This window comes from Ranitomeya variabilis, chromosome 1 (genome assembly GCF_051348905.1).
Source record: "Ranitomeya variabilis isolate aRanVar5 chromosome 1, aRanVar5.hap1, whole genome shotgun sequence".
NCBI lineage: Eukaryota > Metazoa > Chordata > Amphibia > Anura > Dendrobatidae > Ranitomeya > Ranitomeya variabilis.
The window spans coordinates 1,162,142,834-1,162,162,010 of record NC_135232.1 but is presented as its reverse complement, the minus strand read 5'-3'; the positions used below and the strand labels follow the sequence as shown (position 1 = coordinate 1,162,162,010).

Here is a 19,177-nt window from a genome sequence, read left to right as displayed (position 1 = left end):
TGTGGGGGATAAGGGTCGGGAGTGTGGGGGATAAGGGTCGGGAGTGTGGGGGATAAGGGTCGGGAGTGTGGGGGATAAGGGTCGGGAGTGTGGGGGATAAGGGTCGGGAGTGTGGGGGATAAGGGTCGGGAGTGTGGGGGATAAGGGTCGGGAGTGTGGGGGATAAGGGTCGGGAGTGTGGGGGATAAGGGTCGGGAGTGTGGGGGATAAGGGTCAGGAGTGTGGGGGATAAGTGTCAGGAGTGTGGAGGATAAGGGTGTACTTCCTCCTATGTACAAGAATATAGCTCCTATTATACTGCTCCCTATGTACAAGAATATAACTACTATAATACTGCCCCTATGTACAAGAATATAACTACTATAATACTGCTCCTATGTACAAGAATATAACTACTATAATACTGCCCCTATGTACAAGAATATAACTACTATAATACTGCCCCTATGTACAAGAATATAACTACTATAATACTGCTCCCTATGTACAAGAATATAACTAATATAATACTGCTCCTATGTACAAGAATATAACTACTATAATACTGCTCCTATGTACAAGAATATAACTATTATAATACTGCTCCTATGTACAAGAATATAACTACTATAATACTGCTCCTATGTACAAGAATATAACTACTATAATACTGCCCCTATGTACAAGAATATAACTACTATAATACTGCTCCTATGTACAAGAATATAACTACTATAATACTGCCCCTGTGTACAAGAATATAACTACTATAATACTGCCCATATGTACAAGAATATAACTACTATAATACTGCTCCTATGTACAAGAATATAACTACTATAATACTGCCCCTATGTACAAGAATATAACTACTATAATACTGCCCATATGTACAAGAATATAACTACTATAATACTGCCTCTATGTACAAGAATATAACTACTATAATACTGCTCCTATTTACAAGAATATAACTACTATAATACTGCCCCTATGTACAAGAATATAACTACTATAATACTGCTCCTATGTACAATAATATAACTACTATAATACTGCTCCTGTGTTCAAGAATATAACTACTATAATACTGCCCATATGTACAAGAATATAACTACTATAATACTGCTCCTATGTACAAGAATATAACTACTATAATACTGCCCCTATGTACAAGAATATAACTACTATAATACTGCTCCTATGTACAAGAATATAACTACTATAATACTGCCCCTATGTACAAGAATATAACTACTATAATACTGCTCCTATGTACAAGAATATAACTACTATAATACTGCTCCTATGTACAAGAATATAACTACTATAATACTGCCCCTGTGTTCAACAATATAACTACTATAATACTGCCCCTATGTACAAGAATATAACTACTATAATACTGCCCCTATGTACAAGAATATAACTACTATAATACTGCTCCTATGTACAATAATATAACTACTATAATACTGCTCCCTATGTACAAGAATATAACTACTATAATACTGCTCCTATATACAAGAATATAACTACTATAATACTGCTCCCTATGTACAAGAATATAACTACTATAATACTGCTCCTATATACAAGAATATAACTACTATAATACTGCCCCTATGTACAAGAATATAACTACTATAATACTGCTCCTATGTACAAGAATATAACTACTGTAATACTGCCCCCTATGTACAAGAATATAACTACTATAATACTGCCCCTATATACAAGAATATAACTACTATAATACTGCCCCTATGTACAAGAATATAACTACTATAATACTGCCCCTATGTGCAAGAATATAACTACTATAATACTGCCCCCTATGTACAAGAATATAACTACTACAATACTGCCCCTATGTACAAGAATATAACTACTATAATACTGCCCCTATGTACAAGAATATAACTACTATAATACTGCCCCCTATGTACAAGAATATAACTACTACAATACTGCCCCTATGTACAAGAATATAACTACTATAATACTGCCCCCTATGTACAAGAATATAACTACTACAATACTGCCTCTATGTACAAGAATATAACTACTATAATACTGCTCCTATGTACAAGAATATAACTACTATAATACTGCCCCCTATGTACAAGAATATAACTACTATAATACCGCCCCTATGTACAAGAATATAACTACTATAATACTGCCCCTATGTACAAGAATATAACTACTATAATACTGCTTCTATGTACAAGAATATAACTACTATAATACTGACCCCTATGTACAGGAATATAACTATTATAATACTGCTCCTATGTATAAGAATATAACTACTATAATACTGCTCCTATGTACAAGAATATAACTACTATAATACTGCCCCTATGTACAAGAATATAACTACTATAATACTGCTCCTATGTACAAGAATATAACTACTATAATACTTCTATGTACAAGAATATAACTACTATAATACTGCCCCCTATGTACAAGAATATAACTACTACAATACTGCCCCTATGTACAAGAATATAACTACTATAATACTGCCCCCTATGTACAAGAATATAACTACTACAATACTGCCTCTATGTACAAGAATATAACTACTATAATACTGCTCCTATGTACAAGAATATAACTACTATAATACTGCCCCCTATGTACAAGAATATAACTACTATAATACCGCCCCTATGTACAAGAATATAACTACTATAATACTGCCCCTATGTACAAGAATATAACTACTATAATACTGCTTCTATGTACAAGAATATAACTACTATAATACTGACCCCTATGTACAGGAATATAACTATTATAATACTGCTCCTATGTATAAGAATATAACTACTATAATACTGCTCCTATGTACAAGAATATAACTACTATAATACTGCTCCTATGTACAAGAATATAACTACTATAATACTTCTATGTACAAGAATATAACTACTATAATACTGACCCCTATGTACAGGAATATAACTACTATAATACTGCCCCTATGGATAAGAATATAACTACTATAATACTGCTCCTATGTACAAGAATATAACTACTATAATACTGCCCCTATGTACTAGAATATAACTACTGTAATACTGCCCCTATATACAAGAATATAACTACTATAATACTGCTCCTATGTACAATAATATAACTACTATACTACTGCCCCTATGTATAAGAATATAACTACTTTAATACTGCCCCCTATGTACAAGAATATAACTACTATAATACTGCCCTATGTACAAGGATATAACTACTATAATACTGCTCCTATGTACAAGAATATAACTACTATAATACTGCCCCCTATGTACAAGAATATAACTACTATAATACTGCCCCTATGTACAAGAATATAACTACTATTATACTGCTCCTATGTACAAGAATATAACTACTATAATACTGCCCCTATATTCAGGAATATAACTACTATAATACTGCCCCTATTTACAAGAATATAACTACTATAATACTGCCCCTATGTACAAGACTATAACTACTGTAATACTGCCCCTATATACAAGAATATAACTACTATACTACTGCCCCTATGTATAAGAATATAACTACTATAATACTGCCTCCAATATACAAGAATATAACCACTATAATACTGCTCCTATGTTCAAGAATATAACTACTATACTACTACCCCTATGTATAAGAATATAACTACTATAATACTGCCCCCTATGTACAAGAATATAACTACTATAATACTGCTCCTATGTACAAGAATATAACTACTATAATACTGCCCCCTATGTACAAGAATATAACTACTATAATACTGCCCCTATGTACAAGAATATAACTACTATAATACTGCCCCTATGTACAAGAATATAACTACTATACTACTGCCCCTATGTATAAGAATATAACTACTATAATACTGCCCCCTATGTACAAGAATATAACTACTATAATACTGCTCCTATGTACAAGAATATAACTACTGTAATACTGCCCCTATATACAAGAATATAACTACTATAATACTGCCCCTATGTACAAGAATATAACTACTATACTACTGCCCCTATGTATAAGAATATAACTACTATAATGCTGCCTCCTATATACAAGAATATAACCACTATAATACTGCTCCTATGTACAAGAATATAACTACTATACTACTGCCCCTATGTACAAGAATATAACTACTATAATACTGCCCCCTATGTACAAGAATATAACTACTATAATACTGCTCCTATGTACAAGAATATAACTACTATAATACTGCCCCCTATGTACAAGAATATAACTACTATAATACTGCCCCTATGTACAAGAATATAACTACTATAATACTGCTCCTATGTACAAGAATATAACTACTATAATACTGCCCCCTATGTACAAGAATATAACTACTATAATACTGCCCCTATGTACAAAAATATAACTACTATAATACTGCTCCTATGTACAAGAATATAACTACTATAATACTGCCCCTATGTACAAGAATATAACTACTATAATACTGCCCCTATGTACAAGAATATAACTACTATACTACTGCCCCTATGTATAAGAATATAACTACTATAATACTGCCCCCTATGTACAAGAATATAACTACTATAATACTGCTCCTATGTACAAGAATATAACTACTATACTACTGCCCCTATGTATAAGAATATAACTACTATAATGCTGCCTCCTATATACAAGAATATAACCACTATAATACTGCTCCTATGTACAAGAGTATAACTACTATACTACTGCCCCCTATGTACAAGAATATAACTACTATAATACTGCTCCTATGTACAAGAATATAACTACTATAATACTGCCCCCTATGTACAAGAATATAACTACTATAATACTGCCCCTATGTACAAGAATATAACTACTATAATACTGCTCCTATGTACAAGAATATAACTACTATAATACTGCCCCTATGTACAAGAATATAACTACTATAATACTGCCCCTATGTACAAGAATATAACTGCTATAATACTGCTCCCTATGTACAAGAATATAACTACTATAATACTGCCCCTATGTACAAGAATATAACTACTATAATACTGCCCCTATGTACAAGAATATAACTACTATAATACTGCTCCTATGTACAAGAATATAACTACAATAATACTGCCCCTATGTACAAGAATATAACTACTATAATACTGCCCCCTATGTACAAGAATATAACTACTATAATACTGCCCCTATGTACAAGAATATAACTACTATAATACTGCTCCTATGTACAGGAATATAACTACTATAATACTGCCTCTATATACAAGAATATAACTACTTTAATACTGCTCCTATGTACAAGAATATAACTACTATAATACTGCCCCTATGTACAAGAATATAACTACTATACTACTGCTCCTATATACAAGAATATAACTACTATAATAATGCTCCTGTGTACAAGAATATAACTACTATAATACTGTCCCCTATGTACAAGAATATAACTACTATAATACTGCCTCTATGTACAAGAATATAACTACTATAATACTGCCCCTATATACAAGAATATAACTACTATAATACTGCCCTTATGTACAAGAATATAACTACTATAATACTGCCCCCTATATACAAGAATATAACTACTATAATACTGCCCCCTATGTACAAGAATATAACTACTATAATACTGCTCCTATGTACAAGATTATAACTACTATAATACTGCCCCCTATGTACAAGAATATAACTACTATAATACTGCTCCTATGTACAAGAATATAACTACTATAATACTGCTCCTATGTACAAGAATATAACTACTATAATACTGCTCCTATGTACAAGAATATAACTACTATAATACTGCTTCTATGTACAAGAATATAACTACTATAATACTGACCCCTATGTACAGGAATATAACTACTATAATACTGCCCCTATGGATAAGAATATAACTACTATAATACTGCTCCTATGTACAAGAATATAATTACTATAATACTGCCCCTATGTACTAGAATATAACTACTGTAATACTGCCCCTATATACAAGAATATAACTACTATAATACTGCCTCCTATATACAAGAATATAACTACTATAATACTGCTCCTATGTACAAGAATATAACTACTATAATACTGCTTCTATGTACAAGAATATAACTACTATAATACTGACCCCTATGTACAGGAATATAACTACTATAATACTGCCCCTATGGATAAGAATATAACTACTATAATACTGCTCCTATGTACAAGAATATAACTACTATAATACTGCCCCTATGTACTAGAATATAACTACTGTAATACTGCCCCTATATACAAGAATATAACTACTATAATACTGCCTCCTATATACAAGAATATAACCACTATAATACTGCCCCCTATGTACAAGAATATAACTACTATAATACTGCTGCTATGTACAAGAATATAACTACTATAATACTGCCCCTATGTACAAGAATATAACTACTATAATACTGCCCCCTATGTACAAGAATATAACTACTATAATACTGCCCCTATGTACAAGAATATAACTACTATAATACTGCCCCTATGTACAAGAATATAACTACTATAATACTGCCCCCTATGTACAAGAATATAACTACTATAATACTGCCCCTATGTACAAGAATATAACTTGTTGTGAAATTGGATTCTGGGCTCCCCCGGTGGCCACTTGTGGAATTGAACTTGTGTGCATCATCCCCTCTGTTCACCTGCTCCTATCAGGATGTGGGAGTCGCTATATAACCTTGCTCCTCTGTCAGTTTCTTGCCGGTCATCAATGTAATCAGAAGCCTTCTGTGCTTGTTCCTGCTACTAGACAACTCCCAGCTAAGTTGGACTTTTGTCCTTGTGTGTTTTTGCATTTTGTTCCTGTTCACAGCTGCTGTTTCGTTACTGTGTCTGGAAAGCTCTTGTGATCGGAAATTGCCACTCTGGTGTTATGAGTTAATGCTAGAGTCTTAAAGGAATTTCTGGATGGTGTTTTGATAGGGTTTTCTGCTGACCATGAAAGTGTCCTTTCTGTCTTCCTGCTATCTAGAAAGCGGACCTCGATTTTGCTAAACCTATTTTCATACTACGTTTGTCATTTCATCTAAAATCACCGCCAATATATGTGGGGGCCTCTGTCTGCCTTTTGGGAAAATTTCTCTAGAGGTGAGCCAGGACTGTCTTTTCCTCTGCTAGGATTAGGTAGTTCTCCGGCTGGCGCTGGGCATCTAGGGATAAAAAACGTAGGCATGCTACCCGGCCACTTCTAGTTGTGCGGCAGGTTTAGTTCATGGTCAGTATAGTTTCCATCTTCCAAGAGCTAGTTCTCATATATGCTGGGCTATGTTCTCTCGCCATTGAGAATCATGACAGTTTGACCGGCCCAAAAAAGGGTTAAATTACTGGCTGAGAAAGGAGAGAAAAAAGAAGTCTGCTGAAATTTTTTTTTTTTTTTTTTTTTTTCCCTCTAGTTCTGAGTGTGCTCTTAATTGAATCACTTGCTAGTCTGCCTATACTGCAGCCTTCCTCTCTTTCTCTCCTTCTAATCCTTGAATGGCTCTGTGTTCACCTGTTTCTAATGGATCTTCAGAGTGTAGCTACAGGTTTGAATAATCTCGCCACAAAGGTACAAAATTTGCAAGATTTTGTTGTTCATGCACCTATGTCTGAGCCTAGAATTCCTTTGCCTGAATTCTTCTCGGGGAATAGATCTCACTTTCAAAATTTTAAAAATAATTGCAAATTGTTTTTGTCCCTGAAGTCTCGCTCTGCCGGAGACCCTGCACAGCAGGTCAGGATTGTAATTTCCTTGCTCCGGGGCGACCCTCAAGACTGGGCTTTTGCATTGGCACCAGGGGATCCTGCGTTGCTCAATGTGGATGCGTTTTTTCTGGCCTTGGGGTTGCTTTATGAGGAACCTCATTTAGAGCTTCAGGCGGAAAAGGCCTTGATGTCCTTGTCTCAGGGGCAAGATGAAGCTGAAATATACTGCCAAAAATTCCGCAAATGGTCTGTGCTTACTCAGTGGAATGAGTGCGCCCTGGCGGCGATTTTCAGAGAAGGTCTCTCTGATGCCATTAAGGATGTTATGGTGGGGTTCCCTGTTCCTGCGAGTCTGAATGAGTCCATGACGATGGCTATTCAGATCGATAGGCGTCTGCGGGAGCGCAAACCTGTGCACCATTTGGCGGTGTCTACTGAGAAGACGCCAGAGAATATGCAATGTGATAGAATTCTGTCCAGAAGCGAGCGGCAGAATTTTAGACGAAAAAATGGGTTGTGCTTCTATTGTGGTGATTCAACTCATGTTATATCAGCATGCTTTAAGCGTACTAAGAAGCCTGACAAGTCTGTTTCAATTAGCACTTTACAGTCTAAGTTTATTCTATCTGTGACCCTGATTTGTTCTTTGTCATCTATTACCGCGGACGCCTATGTCGACTCTGGCGCTGCTTTGAGTCTTATGGATTGGTCCTTTGCCAAACGCTGTGGGTATGATTTGGAGCCATTGGAGGCTCCGATACCTCTGAAAGGGATTGACTCCACCCCATTGGCTAGTAATAAACCACAATACTGGACACAAGTGACTATGCGTGTTAATCCGGATCACCAGGAGGTTATTCGCTTTCTGGTGCTGTATAATCTACATGATGTTTTGGTGCTGGGATTGCCATGGCTGCAATCTCATAACCCAGTCCTTGACTGGAAAGCTATGTCTGTGTTAAGCTGGGGATGTAAAGGGACTCATGGGGACGTACCTGTGGTTTCCATTTCATCATCTATTCCCTCTGAGATTCCTGAATTCTTGTCTGACTTTCGTGACGTTTTTGAAGAACCCAAGGTTGGTTCACTACCTCCGCACCGGGAGTGCGATTGTGCCATAGACTTGATTCCGGGTAGTAAATACCCTAAGGGTCGTTTATTTAATCTGTCTGTGCCTGAACACGCTGCTATGCGAGAATATATAAAGGAGTCCTTGGAAAAGGGACATATTCGTCCTTCGTCATCTCCCTTAGGAGCCGGTTTTTTCTTTGTGTCTAAGAAAGACGGCTCTTTGAGGCCGTGTATTGATTATCGACTTTTGAATAAAATCACGGTTAAATATCAATATCCGTTACCACTGCTTACTGATTTGTTTGCTCGTATAAAGGGGGCCAAGTGGTTCTCTAAGATTGATCTCCGTGGGGCGTATAATTTGGTGCGAATCAAGCAGGGGGATGAGTGGAAAACCGCATTTAATACGCCCGAGGGCCATTTTGAGTATTTGGTGATGCCTTTTGGTCTTTCAAATGCCCCTTCAGTCTTTCAGTCCTTTATGCATGACATTTTCCGCGATTATTTGGATAAATTTATGATTGTGTATCTGGATGATATTCTGATTTTTTCGGATGACTGGGACTCTCATGTCCAGCAGGTCAGGAGGGTTTTTCAGGTTTTGCGGTCTAATTCCTTGTGTGTGAAGGGTTCTAAGTGTGTTTTTGGGGTTCAAAAGATTTCTTTCTTGGGATACATTTTTTCCCCCTCTTCCATCGAGATGGATCCTGTCAAGGTTCAGGCTATTTGTGATTGGACGCAGCCCTCTTCTCTTAAGAGTCTTCAGAAATTTTTGGGCTTTGCTAACTTTTATCGTCGATTTATTGCTGGTTTTTCTGATGTTGTAAAACCATTGACTGATTTGACTAAGAAGGGTGCTGATGTTGCTGATTGGTCCCCTGATGCTGTGGAGGCCTTTCGGGAGCTCAAGCGCCGCTTTTCTTCCGCCCCAGTGTTGCGTCAGCCTGATGTTGCTCTTCCTTTTCAGGTTGAGGTCGACGCTTCTGAAATCGGAGCTGGGGCGGTGTTGTCGCAGAGAAGTTCCGACTGCTCCGTGATGAGACCTTGTGCTTTTTTTTCCCGTAAATTTTCGCCCGCCGAGCGGAATTATGATATTGGGAATCGGGAGCTTTTGGCCATGAAGTGGGCTTTTGAGGAGTGGCGTCACTGGCTTGAGGGGGCCAGACATCAGGTGGTGGTATTGACTGACCACAAAAATTTAATTTACCTTGAGTCTGCCAGGCGCCTGAATCCTAGACAGGCGCGCTGGTCGTTGTTTTTCTCTCGGTTTAATTTTGTGGTGTCGTACCTACCGGGTTCTAAGAATGTTAAGGCGGATGCCCTTTCTAGGAGTTTTGAGCCTGACTCCCCTGGTAATTCTGAGCCCACAGGTATCCTTAAAGATGGAGTGATATTGTCTGCCGTTTCTCCAGACCTGCGGCGGGCCTTGCAGGAGTTTCAGGCGGATAGACCTGATCGTTGCCCACCTGGTAGACTGTTTGTTCCTGATGATTGGACCAGTAGAGTCATCTCTGAGGTTCATTCTTCTACGTTGGCAGGTCATCCTGGAATCTTTGGTACCAGGGATTTGGTGGCAAGGTCCTTCTGGTGGCCTTCCCTGTCACGAGATGTGCGAGGCTTTGTGCAGTCTTGTGACGTTTGTGCTCGGGCCAAGCCTTGTTGTTCTCGGGCTAGTGGATTGTTGTTGCCCTTGCCTATCCCGAAGAGGCCTTGGACGCACATCTCGATGGATTTTATTTCGGATCTGCCTGTTTCTCAGAAGATGTCTGTCATCTGGGTGGTGTGTGACCGTTTCTCTAAGATGGTCCATCTGGTTCCCTTGCCTAAGTTGCCTTCTTCTTCCGAGTTGGTTCCTCTGTTTTTTCAAAATGTTGTTCGTTTGCATGGTATTCCTGAGAATATCGTTTCTGACAGAGGGACCCAATTCGTGTCTAGATTTTGGCGGGCATTCTGTGCTAGGATGGGCATAGATTTGTCTTTTTCGTCTGCTTTCCATCCTCAGACTAATGGCCAGACCGAGCGGACTAATCAGACCTTGGAGACATATTTGAGGTGTTTTGTGTCTGCGGATCTGGATGATTGGGTTGCTTTTTTGCCTTTGGCGGAGTTCGCCCTCAATAATCGGGCCAGCTCTGCCACCTTGGTGTCCCCGTTTTTCTGTAATTTGGGGTTTCATCCTCAATTTTCCTCCGGTCAAGTGGAATCTTCGGATTGTCCTGGAGTGGATGCTGTGGTGGAGAGGTTGCATCAGATTTGGGGGCAGGTGGTGGACAATTTGAAGTTGTCCCAGGAGAAGACTCAGCTTTTTGCCAACCGCCGTCGTCGTGTTGGTCCTCGGCTTTGTGTTGGGGACTTGGTGTGGTTGTCTTCTCGTTTTGTCCCTATGAGGGTTTCTTCTCCTAAGTTTAAGCCTCGGTTCATCGGCCCGTACAAGATATTGGAGATTCTTAACCCTGTGTCCTTCCGTTTGGACCTCCCTGCATCCTTTTCGATTCATAATGTTTTTCATCGGTCATTGTTGCGCAGGTATGAGGTACCGGTTGTGCCTTCCGTTGAGCCTCCTGCTCCGGTGTTGGTTGAGGGTGAGTTGGAGTACGTTGTGGAAAAGATCTTAGACTCTCGTGTTTCCAGACGGAGACTCCAGTATCTGGTCAAATGGAAGGGATACGGTCAGGAGGATAATTCTTGGGTCACTGCCTCTGATGTTCATGCCTCCGATCTTGTCCGTGCCTTTCATAGGGCTCATCCTGATCGCCCTGGTGGTTCTGGTGAGGGTTCGGTGCCCCCTCCTTGAGGGGGGGGTACTGTTGTGAAATTGGATTCTGGGCTCCCCCGGTGGCCACTTGTGGAATTGAACTTGTGTGCATCATCCCCTCTGTTCACCTGCTCCTATCAGGATGTGGGAGTCGCTATATAACCTTGCTCCTCTGTCAGTTTCTTGCCGGTCAACAATGTAATCAGAAGCCTTCTGTGCTTGTTCCTGCTACTAGACAACTCCCAGCTAAGTTGGACTTTTGTCCTTGTGTGTTTTTGCATTTTGTTCCTGTTCACAGCTGCTGTTTCGTTACTGTGTCTGGAAAGCTCTTGTGATCGGAAATTGCCACTCTGGTGTTATGAGTTAATGCTAGAGTCTTAAAGGAATTTCTGGATGGTGTTTTGATAGGGTTTTCTGCTGACCATGAAAGTGTCCTTTCTGTCTTCCTGCTATCTAGAAAGCGGACCTCGATTTTGCTAAACCTATTTTCATACTACGTTTGTCATTTCATCTAAAATCACCGCCAATATATGTGGGGGCCTCTGTCTGCCTTTTGGGAAAATTTCTCTAGAGGTGAGCCAGGACTGTCTTTTCCTCTGCTAGGATTAGGTAGTTCTCCGGCTGGCGCTGGGCATCTAGGGATAAAAAACGTAGGCATGCTACCCGGCCACTTCTAGTTGTGCGGCAGGTTTAGTTCATGGTCAGTATAGTTTCCATCTTCCAAGAGCTAGTTCTCATATATGCTGGGCTATGTTCTCTCGCCATTGAGAATCATGACAATAACTACTATAATACTGCCCCCTATGTACAAGAATATAACTACTATAATACTGCCCCTATGGATAAGAATATAACTACTATAATACTGCCCCCTATATACAAGAATATAACTACTATATTCCTGCTCCTATGTACAAGAATATTACTACTATAATACTGCTCCTATGTACAAGAATATAACTACTATAATACTGTCCTCTATATACAAGAATATAACTACCATAATACTGCTCCTATGTACAAGAATATAACTACTATAATACTGCTCCTATGTACAAGAATATAACTACTATAATACTGCTCCTATGTACAAGAATATAACTACTATAATACTGCTGCTATGTACAAGAATATAACTACAATAATACTGCCCCTATGTACAAGAATATAACTACTATAATACTGCTCCTATGTACAAGAATATAACTACTATAATACTGCCCCCCCCCTACGTACAAGAATATAACTACTATACTACTGCCCCTATGGATAAGAATATAACTACTATACTACTGCCCCTACGTACAAGAATATAACTACTATAATACTGCCCCTATGTACAAGAATATAACTACTATAATACTGCTCCTATGTACAAGAATATAACTACTATAATACTGCTCCTATGTACAAGAATATAACTACTATAATACTGCCCCCTATATACAAGAATATAACTACTATAATACTGCCCCCTATGTACAAGAATATAACTACTATAATACTGCCCCCTATGGATAAGAATATAGCTACTATACTACTGCCCCTATGGATAAGAATATAACTACTATACTACTGCCCCTATGGATAAGAATATAACTACTATAATACTGCTCCCTATGTACAAGAATATAACTACTATAATACTGCTCCCTATGTACAAGAATATAACTACTATAATACTGCTCCTATGTACAAGAATATAACTGCTATAATAATGCCCCTATGTACAAGAATATAACTACTATAATACTGCCCCTATGTACAAGAATATAACTACTGTAATACTGCCCCCTATGTACAAGAATATAACTACTATAATACTGCCCCTATGTACAAGAATATAACTACTATACTACTGCTCCTATGTACAAGAATATAACTACTATAATACTGTCCCTATGTACAAGAATATAACTACTATAATACTGCCCCTATGTACAAGAATATAGCTACTATAACACTGCTCCTATGTACAAGAATATAGCTACTATAACACTGCTCCTATGTACAAGAATATAACTACTATAACACTGCCCCTATGTACAAGAATATAACTACTATAATACTGCCCCCTATGTACAAGAATATAACTACTATAATACTGCCCCTATGTACAAGAATATAACTACTATAATACTGCCCCTATGTACAAGAATATAACTACTATAATACTGCTCCTATGTACAAGAATATAACTACTATAATACTGCCCCTATGTACAAGAATATAACTACTATAATACTGCTCCTATGTACAAGAATATAACTACTATAATACTGCTCCTATGTACAAGAATATAACTACTATACTACTGCCCCTATGTATAAGAATATAACTACTATAATACTGCCCCCTATGTACAAGAATATAACTACTATAATACTGCTCCTATGTAAAAGAATATAACTACTGTAATACTGCCCCTATATACAAGAATATAACTACTATAATACTGCCCCTATGTACAAGAATATAACTACTATACTACTGCCCCTATGTATAAGAATATAACTACTATAATGCTGCCTCCTATATACAAGAATATAACCACTATAATACTGCTCCTATGTACAAGAATATAACTACTATACTACTGCCCCTATGTACAAGAATATAACTACTATAATACTGCCCCCTATGTACAAGAATATAACTACTATAATACTGCTCCTATGTACAAGAATATAACTACTATAATACTGCCCCCTATGTACAAGAATATAACTACTATAATACTGCCCCTATGTACAAGAATATAACTACTATAATACTGCTCCTATGTACAAGAATATAACTACTATAATACTGCCCCCTATGTACAAGAATATAACTACTATAATACTGCCCCTATGTACAAGAATATAACTACTATAATACTGCTCCTATGTACAAGAATATAACTACTATAATACTGCCCCTATGTACAAGAATATAACTACTATAATACTGCCCCTATGTACAAGAATATAACTACTATACTACTGCCCCTATGTATAAGAATATAACTACTATAATACTGCCCCCTATGTACAAGAATATAACTACTATATTACTGCTCCTATGTACAAGAATATAACTACTATACTACTGCCCCTATGTATAAGAATATAACTACTATAATGCTGCCTCCTATATACAAGAATATAACCACTATAATACTGCTCCTATGTACAAGAATATAACTACTATACTACTGCCCCCTATGTACAAGAATATAACTACTATAATACTGCTCCTATGTACAAGAATATAACTACTATAATACTGCCCCCTATGTACAAGAATATAACTACTATAATACTGCCCCTATGTACAAGAATATAACTACTATAATACTGCTCCTATGTACAAGAATATAACTACTATAATACTGCCCCTATGTACAAGAATATAACTACTATAATACTGCCCCTATGTACAAGAATATAACTGCTATAATACTGCTCCCTATGTACAAGAATATAACTACTATAATACTGCCCCTATGTACAAGAATATAACTACTATAATACTGCCCCTATGTACAAGAATATAACTACTATAATACTGCTCCTATGTACAAGAATATAACTACTATAATACTGCCCCTATGTACAAGAATATAACTACTATAATACTGCCCCCTATGTACAAGAATATAACTACTATAATACTGCCCCTATGTACAAGAATATAACTACTATAATACTGCTCCTATGTACAGGAATATAACTACTATAATACTGCCTCTATATACAAGAATATAACTACTTTAATACTGCTCCTATGTACAAGAATATAACTACTATAATACTGCCCCTATGTACAAGAATATAACTACTATACTACTGCTCCTATATACAAGAATATAACTACTATAATACTGCCTCCCCCTATGTACAAGAATATAACTACTATAATACTGCCCCCTATATACAAGAATATAACTACTATAATACTGCCCCCTATGGATAAGAATATAACTACTATACTACTGCCCCTATGGATAAGAATATAACTACTATACTACTGCCCCTATGGATAAGAATATAACTACTATAATACTGCTCCCTATGTACAAGAATATAACTACTATAACACTGCCCCTATGTACAAGAATATAACTACTATAATACTGCCCCCTATGTACAAGAATATAACTACTATAATACTGCCCCTATGTACAAGAATATAACTACTATAATACTGCCCCTATGTACAAGAATATAACTACTATAATACTGCTCCTATGTACAAGAATATAACTACTATAATACTGCCCCTATGTACAAGAATATAACTACTATAATACTGCTCCTATGTACAAGAATATAACTACTATAATACTGCTCCTATGTACAAGAATATAACTACTATACTACTGCCCCTATGTATAAGAATATAACTACTATAATACTGCCCCCTATGTACAAGAATATAACTACTATAATACTGCTCCTATGTAAAAGAATATAACTACTGTAATACTGCCCCTATATACAAGAATATAACTACTATAATACTGCCCCTATGTACAAGAATATAACTACTATACTACTGCCCCTATGTATAAGAATATAACTACTATAATGCTGCCTCCTATATACAAGAATATAACCACTATAATACTGCTCCTATGTACAAGAATATAACTACTATACTACTGCCCCTATGTACAAGAATATAACTACTATAATACTGCCCCCTATGTACAAGAATATAACTACTATAATACTGCTCCTATGTACAAGAATATAACTACTATAATACTGCCCCCTATGTACAAGAATATAACTACTATAATACTGCCCCTATGTACAAGAATATAACTACTATAATACTGCTCCTATGTACAAGAATATAACTACTATAATACTGCCCCCTATGTACAAGAATATAACTACTATAATACTGCCCCTATGTACAAGAATATAACTACTATAATACTGCTCCTATGTACAAGAATATAACTACTATAATACTGCCCCTATGTACAAGAATATAACTACTATAATACTGCCCCTATGTACAAGAATATAACTACTATACTACTGCCCCTATGTATAAGAATATAACTACTATAATACTGCCCCCTATGTGCAAGAATATAACTACTATAATACTGCTCCTATGTACAAGAATATAACTACTATACTACTGCCCCTATGTATAAGAATATAACTACTATAATGCTGCCTCCTATATACAAGAATATAACCACTATAATACTGCTCCTATGTACAAGAATATAACTACTATACTACTGCCCCCTATGTACAAGAATATAACTACTATAATACTGCTCCTATGTACAAGAATATAACTACTATAATACTGCCCCCTATGTACAAGAATATAACTACTATAATACTGCCCCTATGTACAAGAATATAACTACTATAATACTGCTCCTATGTACAAGAATATAACTACTATAATACTGCCCCTATGTACAAGAATATAACTACTATAATACTGCCCCTATGTACAAGAATATAACTGCTATAATACTGCTCCCTATGTACAAGAATATAACTACTATAATACTGCCCCTATGTACAAGAATATAACTACTATAATACTGCCCCTATGTACAAGAATATAACTACTATAATACTGCTCCTATGTACAAGAATATAACTACTATAATACTGCCCCTATGTACAAGAATATAACTACTATAATACTGCCCCCTATGTACAAGAATATAACTACTATAATACTGCCCCTATGTACAAGAATATAACTACTATAATACTGCTCCTATGTACAGGAATATAACTACTATAATACTGCCTCTATATACAAGAATATAACTACTTTAATACTGCTCCTATGTACAAGAATATAACTACTATAATACTGCCCCTATGTACAAGAATATAACTACTATACTACTGCTCCTATATACAAGAATATAACTACTATAATACTGCTCCTGTGTACAAGAATATAACTACTATAATACTGTCCCCTATGTACAAGAATATAACTACTATAATACTGCCTCTATATACAAGAATATAACTACTTTAATACTGCCCCTATGTACAAGAATATAACTACTATAATACTGCCCCCTATGTACAAGAATATAACTACTATAATACTGCCCCTATGTACAAGAATATAACTACTATAATACTGCTCCTATGTACAGGAATATAACTACTATAATACTGCCTCTATATACAAGAATATAACTACTTTAATACTGCTCCTATGTACAAGAATATAACTACTATAATACTGCCCCTATGTACAAGAATATAACTACTATACTACTGCTCCTATATACAAGAATATAACTACTATAATACTGCTCCTATGTACAAGAATATAACTACTATAATACTGCCTCTATGTACAAGAATATAACTACTATAATACTGCCCCTATATACAAGAATATAACTACTATAATACTGCCCTTATGTACAAGAATATAACTACTATAATACTGCCCCCTATATACAAGAATATAACTACTATAATACTGCCCCCTATGTACAAGAATATAACTACTATAATACTGCTCCTATGTACAAGATTATAACTACTATAATACTGCCCCCTATGTACAAGAATATAACTACTATAATACTGCTCCTATGTACAAGAATATAACTACTATAATACTGCTCCTATGTACAAGAATATAACTACTATAATACTGCTCCTATGTACAAGAATATAACTACTATAATACTGCTTCTATGTACAAGAATATAACTACTATAATTCTGACCCCTATGTACAGGAATATAACTACTATAATACTGCCCCTATGGATAAGAATATAACTACTATAATACTGCTCCTATGTACAAGAATATAATTACTATAATACTGCCCCTATGTACTAGAATATAACTACTGTAATACTGCCCCTATATACAAGAATATAACTACTATAATACTGCCTCCTATATACAAGAATATAACTACTATAATACTGCTCCTATGTACAAGAATATAACTACTATAATACTGCTTCTATGTACAAGAATATAACTACTATAATACTGACCCCTATGTACAGGAATATAACTACTATAATACTGCCCCTATGGATAAGAATATAACTACTATAATACTGCTCCTATGTACAAGAATATAACTACTATAATACTGCCCCTATGTACTAGAATATAACTACTGTAATACTGCCCCTATATACAAGAATATAACTACTATAATACTGCCTCCTATATACAAGAATATAACCACTATAATACTGCCCCCTATGTACAAGAATATAACTACTATAATACTGCCCCTATGTACAAGAATATAACTACTATAATACTGCCCCTATGTACAAGAATATAACTACTATAATACTGCCCCTATGTACAAGAATATAACTACTATAATACTGCCCCCTATGTACAAGAATATAACTACTATAATACTGCCCCTATGTACAAGAATATAACTACTATAATACTGCCCCCTATGTACAAGAATATAACTACTATAATACTGCCCCTATGGATAAGAATATAACTACTATAATACTGCCCCCTATATACAAGAATATAACTACTATATTCCTGCTCCTATGTACAAGAATATTACTACTATAATACTGCTCCTATGTACAAGAATATAACTACTATAATAC

The 19,177-nt window shown here is 36.0% G+C and overlaps 1 protein-coding gene across 1 annotated transcript in view; it reads left to right on the top strand.

Annotated features, from left to right (window-relative positions):
- The window catches only part of LOC143793453 (transcription factor COE3-like), a 224,458-nt gene that overhangs the window by 129,459 nt on the left and 75,822 nt on the right, over positions 1-19,177 (top strand). The gene's annotated exons all lie outside the window — the stretch shown is intronic.